The following is an 8,057-nucleotide window of genomic DNA, read 5'->3' as shown; positions in this document are numbered from 1 at the left end:
AGGAAGGAAGCAAGACAGAGAGAGCTCCAGAAAATGGAATAATTTGAGCGTCCAGCCAAGTGAATGTATGATTGTAAGATATCTAGAAGGTAGGGTGATTGCTAGGAGAGGACGTCTAGGAGTTGAGTGTGACTGTCAGGACACTGACACAGCAGTATCCTGTTGTGTGCAGCCATCTATTAGAGAAGTGCCTAGGGTTGTCTCTGACAGAGGAAATTTTAGGTCTAGTATAATGTGCAATGCCATGTCCAAATAATACTCCATTTTGTTTACAAATGATAAATTAAGTTAGAAAGTAATGGGCATTGAGAATCCATGTAAAAGAAAAATATTTATTCTTTATTCAGATACAAATTCCAGTTTTCTTGTAATTCTTGGGAAAAAAGAAGATAAGATTAAGGTGCAATGGAAAGCTGATGGAGAGGAGAAAGTGACTGCAGCATATTCTCCTGGACTTACTTCATATTTGTTTTCTTTCGTCTGTAATGGCAATCTGTAAGTTACACTGTCTGGTGTAGTGTCACGTAGATGAGATGCTGACATTCTGAATAGAGCAATGACACGTCACAGACTTGCAATAAGAAGTCTTGCCTATAGCGAAGAAACCCAACTGGCCAAATCCTGTTATGAATGATAATGTTGTAACGCAGTTTCTGCTTCCAAGACAGAAACAGGAAGAGCTGGTCTCCAAGAAATGCCTATAAAACTATGCTTATAAATTTTGCACATTGGCATCTTAGCAGTTGAATCTTCTCAAGGTCTAACAACCAATACTGAAAATAATACTCCAAGCTGTTCCAGGCTCTTCTCCTTTGTCAAGGAACAACTCTTGTCCAGTATATGAGAACACTAAAACCAGCATTTCAGCTATAAGTGACTCCAAAGCCACTCTCTATTCAAATTTGCATTTTATTATTTCTATTGTTTAAAAGTGGAATTTCTTCTGTCTATTCAACCCCCGGTGTGGTACCAGGTAACATCTGCGGTGCTCTGGGAAAATGAGCATAGCCAATCCTCAGATATGCTGATGCAGCATTCAGTGATGATGGTTTATAGGGAACAACTCCATCAATCCTTTCCACTTCCCTGATCCTAAGGTCAGCAGGAGCTAATTCAGCCCTTGGTTTAAATAAAGCTACCTGAGGCCAGTTCTAAGTTAAACTGGGAATAAAGGTCCCACGGGCCAGCCAGCAAACTGTGAGCGTGCCAATACACTGGATAGAGGCAGCAGAAGCTGACAGAGAGCTGATTAGCAATGCAGGGCAGCTGAGGAGGGCTGATTGCTTTCACTCCTTTGTGCCAGTGTATCACAATGAAGATCACAGAGCAGGGATAAACATTTAACAGCTCTTAAAACTACTGTTAACTGTTTTTCTTTGTTTTTTCTCCAGGGTAAGTTTCCCTTGATTTTGAAAATAGGCTATGGATGCAATTACAAAGCATATGTTAAAAAAAGTGTTAAAAAAGACAATGTAGCTACTGCTGTGGTACATGAAGGGAAAGCTGTATTTTACAAATCTTACATGGAAAAGTGTCTTTTCAAGTTGTTACGCTCCAGAATGGGATAAATTATGGTGCTTTCATTATTAATTCCAAATGGCTGGCAAAAAAATTCTGCACCAATGGAATTTTAAAGACTGCACTATGTTTCAATCCACCAATAACATATGATGTAAGTTAAAAATATGCAACCAATCAAAAAAACCCAGAACCTGAAACCCAATGCATTTCACATTTCCAGCTCTGGTGTGGCATACATTGGACTCCGGATGCAAATGACATATTGCTCAACATGTAAAGTAAAATCTGTAATTCCAGCTCAACTGCTCAGGACTTGTGGTCTGGTTCATACTGAAAACAAAATGTGAGTGGGAGAGAATCCAAAATGAGTTGTATGGAAGTTAATTCTAATCTTTTTTTCACTGACTGCACTGTTAAGAAATTCCTACTTGCCCAAAATTCAACAGCTGTCAGGGGAGGCTCGCATAAAGACTGCAGGATAGGGACCAAACCTGTGAACAACTACTCGTACAATGAGAAATACTAATTGACTGCAACAGCAACTCCCACAGGGTATGGCAAAGCTTCCTTTGGAGGCAATGAAGCATGGAAAAGCCAGATGTTTTCATACAATAGCATTAAGCACCTTGAACTCCAGAACTGTACATGCTTAGTCAGATGTAGACTGTAAGTACTCTGCTTGTCTACAGTCCTGATCCTTTTTGTTCCCTGAAGCACGACGTACACAAAATATTCTCAGCAAAGTATTACTCAGTCCTGGGATTAGGATATTGTGTGTGTGGTGTGGAACAAGAGGATGGTCTGTGCACGAGGCTGTGGTGGAGAAGGTGGTCCCAAGGTGAAGTAGCCTCAGCCCATACACTGATTTCCACAAGCTTAAACCACATCCTACAAGTATTTTGCTGTACATATCCTCACAGATGGTGCAGATTTTCCAGAGACACAATTTTTAGTAGCTAAGTTTAGCAGATCCAAACCCAGCATCTCAACTCTGTATCAAGGAACCACAGACTTGCGCATTTGTGTGCAGTCTTACTAAGGCCATAACCACAGTAAAACAGAAGTAGGAAATCAGTAACTTCAATGGGTCAATGCAATCACAAGGGAGTTCAGGTCTTGGTGGTGCAGATAACTCTTAAGTCTTCCACTGTAACCAGGCAAGTTCTTGCCAAGAAGGAGCCATGAACAGTCATCCTTCCACGCTGCACTGCTTACCAGTCAGGAAGGATTCCTTTATTTGATGTCATCCCTAGGAAGGAAAGTCTGCAGTAGCTTCACTACAGCTAACCATCATCTGTTCTTCAGCTCAGAGGTCTGGAGTGGAGACATCAAACAGAAAAAAAAGAGATGAAATTAAAATCACTGTAGCAGAGTTATGCTACATCATACCACCAGCCATGTGCCAAAGGGACCACCATAAAATGCTTTTACACACCTGAGAAAGACCCCAGGACATCAGGTACCTTCTGACAGCCATGAAGGGTGTCAGCAATGTGCCAAGCACATGTCCCTCAGTGCAAATTTTCATTGCAAAGTAAGTAAGGCAGTAAGGCAGCCATGTAACCAAAATATCAAAAAGTGAGTCCTAAACTAACTGAACCAAAAAGCTCCAAAGAAGATGACAATGTTTTGGCCAGTTATCCATCTGATCTTTTTAATTTCATAGGAGGATGGGAGAGAAGAAAGTTGATTTCATTTTTCTTACCTTTCAACTGAAGCAGTATTTGTGTTCTGCTCAGGTGCTAGTTTTGCATAACTCAGAGGCAGATTCAGACCCACAACTGGGCCTACAGTACTGAGCCACAAAATAATGTAATTTGTGTGTCTAGGAGGAAAAAAAAATCAACGAAAAGCACCATAAACGTATTATCCCAACCTTTTCTGAACTGCAGGCACACTTGACAGTCATAAAATAACTTCATATGGGGCCATTCCTTCACTTCATCTATATCAAATGTATTTTAACTTTCAGCCCTTAGGTGACAATCCAGAATCTTATTCTATTTGGATCAAGGAAGTTGTTTTCAGCATTTCCACTTCCCGGCTGTTTAGTTTATCTGTATTGCATAAGCAAAAGTAGTGTTTCTCACCTGCTCTGCTTCTGTGAACTGGTCAGTACAGAAGACATGAATTCATTAGTCCGGCAAGGGTGCAGAACAAAAAATGGTTGTCCAAGTAAGGGGTGCTCCTAAGAGGGAATATCAGTTGTTTCATTATTCAAGAAGAAAACAGAAACTACACCATTTGCATTTGGAAAAGACAAAGCAAAGGCCAATTAATCTTTCGTGCACTTCCCTTGTTTCAGAATCTAATCCACATTGCTCTTTTACTTATTGTCAATGACAAATTAATATTTGAGACTATATTCTCCTATCTTTAGAGGGAAATAAGATCACCAACCAGGCTATGCCACCGTTTAAGTTGGAATTTATTTGGTTAACATTATCTGAATGCGAGTAGGCAAAGCTCCTGTGTAAACAAGTATCTGATCAAATGTAATATATAAAACAAATCTGCTCCATGGAAAACCTCTTGAAGAACCTCGACTCCTTATCCTTGTATCTTCTCAAGCTGGTGCTGGCAAGTAAATATGGTTCAATTTGGAGCCGGGGGAGGGGGGCAGGGGGGCAAGAAGGAAGAGCCCTCAAGGTGGCTTTAGCTTCCACTAGGTGGCATATCTTAATTTTAAGCTATTCTACTGAAAAATGTCCTAAAACGGTTGTTCTTCAAGAAGCCCAAACAAAACCATCCTGAGGAAAAAAAAAAAAAAAAAGAAGAGAATCATTTAGTGACAGTTAAGTTTGCAGTAAGACACACTGCCTACAACATGATAAGACTCTGTCTGCTCCTCTCCACCTTCACACTGCACACAGTGCTGCCGAAAACTCAATCCAACGCTCCATAAAGCTTTCACTTTCATCTCCAGCCGGCACTCGAACAGAATACGTGTTCTGACTTAATCAAGCTTGCACTCAATGCAAAGCTGTAACAGTGATCTCATCCGCCCTTACACGGGTGATACCACGAGATCAGCGTATCTGCCCGTCTCAGCCACCATGCCCTCGGGAACTGATTTTCCTTTAACGCTGCTACTACTTCTGCACCAAAATAAACAAATCCTACCTCATCCCCAATAAGGGGGGTAACAGCACAGCAGGGAATGGCGACAAAGGGATTCCAGGCAAGAAAGATGTCAAATATGAAATGCCATGACAGCCTGTTTACAGCTGAGCACAGACTGTGCTTAGATGTCACTAAGCCCAGGACTCTGCCGGAGCCTGCAAGGCAGTGGGGTGGGGAGAAGCAGGCATGGACCACGATGGAGAAAGCAGTAAGATCACCAACTCTGTACAGCGTTCCTTGTTCAGCCGTGTCAGCCTGGTCCACTGCACTGTGCTACGCAGCAGAGCCACGGCAGAATGACTACCAGGATTAATTAACACGATGGGTGTTTCATCAGGGTTAAGAGCCTTGTGGTTCTTGTGGTGGCTCTGTTTCTCAATGGCAAAGAAGAAGAAACACTAAATTTATGCTCCAACACACATTTCCCTTGTCCAACCTGATTCAGTTGTATCCAGACTCCCCTAGTTCTGTGATGTAGTAAACTGCCTGCATTGAAAAGAAGATGCTCACAAAGTCTTTGGGTTACACAGTAAAAACTCTTTCTCCAACCCCTTGCCTAGAAACAAAAAACAAACCCTGGCCTGTCACGTCATGTTCAGCTAATAGGACATGTTTTATATAATTAAATATTAAACAGGGTCTCTTACAGCTGAAGGACACTTGGTTCTTATGCTGAAAATGTACTCATGAGGATCAATCACTTTATGTCTAAAAGAACCTTAAAAAACTTCCAGAAGCTTTAGAACATACAAAAAAACAATGTTCAGAAAGCTTTGTTTTACACTGCAGTGCAAACAGATAACTTGCACAAGAATGCTACCATCTGCTGTTGGTAAAAGTGAACTGATGCCATTTTCCATTGAGAAAAAGTAGTAGTTTGAATTAAAAATCCTTTACAGTTATTTTCTAGCTTAAATCAACTTAGGTCTCCAAATAATTCTAAAAAATACATAGATTGTGCCAATGGTATTCCTCAAAGATAGCAAAAAAAAAAAAAAAGATAGGTTACAATATTTACAAAACTACTAAGCAAAGAAAAAAAAGTAGATTGGGCAGCAATTTCCGACAACTCCTTTACACAAAGAAAGAGCATAAAGAGGCAGCACACACCCCCAAAAAGAACAGGGAAGATAATCTGTGCTTTAAGTGAGTGAGCACTTTGAAGAAGCCATAAAGATAACTCCCAAAACTCAATATTCAGCCTGAAGTCATGCCCAACCTGGTATTTGATTCTGTCCTGCACTTCCTGCTTCAGCAAACCACCAGTGAGTGACAAACAGAGGCCAGACTTGATTTTTTTAAATAGCATATCAACTTTACATTCTACATCTTTCTTCTTTTAGTCCTTCCTCTTCTTAAAACATGACAGAGTGACACGGAAAAGATTTCCAAACTCTAACAATTAGATGTCCATGTGAAGAAGCAGAGTGCAAACTCGGGTTTTTCAAAGGGGAATTAGATGTCCATGTGAAGAAGCAGAGTGCATTGCTACTCGGGTTTTTCAGTGGGGTAACATCCTTGGTCCCACCATCTTTGGCATCAATCTGTGATTTATCAGCATGCGATAGAGGTGAAATCAGTTCACACTCTGAATTCCCTGCAATCTCCTCCATTAAATGTGTGGAAAGGCTCTTTCTTCCCCTCTGGATTCAGCACATGTAAAGGGAGAGGTTTTTGCTACATGACCCTGCCATCAGCTTCTGGGTTGATAGGAAGGCTCTGAGGACACTTGGTCCTGGTTAGTCATCTCCTTGTTCTTCCAATTATCAAGGGTTGCTTCATCCTGAAGTAACAGCTGTGCCAGGGTGGTGTAAATCTCACTATAATCCACAGAATTTTGAACGGCAACAATGAAATAACCCAGGGGTTTAGTTAAAATTCTGCTGCTCCCTGGCCAGGCTCTAAGAATGGCATGTGCACTAAAGCTGCACATCTGCACACTCAGGAGGAGTTGCTTTGGTTTCCATTTAGCAGGGTATTTTTGAAAACTGACCACTGTCTCTTATTTGTTTACCTCTAATCCAGGAAACTGAAGTTCATTATTACACAGATCCTTCAGCATGGAAAGTCCACAGGCATGATGTCATGCAAAACAGCTGTGTCCAGTCAGAATTTTTCAGTAAGCTTGCTGCCTGTATCTTTCTTACCCTAAACAGAAGGCATGAAATTGCAAGAATATCATGCTGTTTTTTCAAAACCTGAAAGCTAGGAATATGTCACACACTAATAGGAAAAACACAAAAGCACAAGAGATTAAAAGAAATCCTGAGCCAAGACCCATTAAGCAGGAGCCTCTAAAAAGGGAAAAGGCTGAGGCAGGTAAGAGCTGTTGAGCATCAGGGAAAACACTCTGAGAGCATCAGATCTGATTCAGTCCAATCCTAAATTCCAAATCCTGTACATAATGGCATCCCCATGAGGCTTTAATGTACACTCAGGGTTAAATTACTGACACAGCAGCTCTGAGGAGGAAGCGCCAGACAGCTGCCAATAAAAATGCAAGAGTTATCAAAGCCATGAATGATTTCAGAATTGGTAATGGGCTACAGAGCTTTTTCACTGCCAGGTCACCAGTTCAGATTTGGCCCAGGCTGGCAGTAGCTGAAACACATTACTGTACAATGGCTGTATATGCCATTGTCAGGTTCTGCACGTTAAAAATGCCATTAATTAGTGCCCTTGCTGGTAGTCACTGCAGATGAGTCCAGAACTGAAGATGGTGGTTTATCTCCTCGCTGTAGTGGGCAGCTCCTGTAGGTCAGCTCTGAAGTCAGCAAAAGCAGGAAACTCACGTTTCTGCTGCTCATGGCATGGCCTGAGAGAGGGCTGAGCATCTGCAGTGCGATGTTCCGAGTTCTTCTCAAACACTACCAAAAGTGTGAGAACAAATGAATGTTTGTGCTGCATCAGCCTCATGAGCATATTTACTACCTGCTGCAGTCATCTGGTGGAATGATGATATTCCACATGCAGTGAAATGTACCCTCAGCAAAATATTAGGGGATCAATAGTAGCCTTCAGCTAGCCCGATCCATGAGCCAGTTACATGAAAAATGTAAAATTAATGCAAAAAACACCCCACCTTAAATAGTATAAAAGAGTCTTCCCACTTTTAGTTTACAAATAATCTTTTTTTCCACTCATCGGTCATGTAGCAATGCATTTTAGAGAGTAAAGAGTCAGAGTTTCAAGTCAATTCTCAGAATTACTCACTGGCATTGTACAGCAAGAACCCATTTGCGGGTTGCCCACAACTCTTCTGGACAGTAATACACTGACACACAGCTTATCTGAAATCAACAGCATTACTTTCTTGTACCTATATAAGATCTTGTATCTATATATCTATGAGACTGATTCATAACACCGTCTGTTCAGCACTGTAGGCGGGGGTCCATTATATCACAAAATCA

The sequence above is a fragment of the Antrostomus carolinensis genome, unplaced genomic scaffold (assembly GCF_000700745.2).
Source record: "Antrostomus carolinensis isolate BGI_N321 unplaced genomic scaffold, ASM70074v2 scaffold39041, whole genome shotgun sequence".
NCBI lineage: Eukaryota > Metazoa > Chordata > Aves > Caprimulgiformes > Caprimulgidae > Antrostomus > Antrostomus carolinensis.
This window is presented reverse-complemented; position numbering follows the sequence as displayed.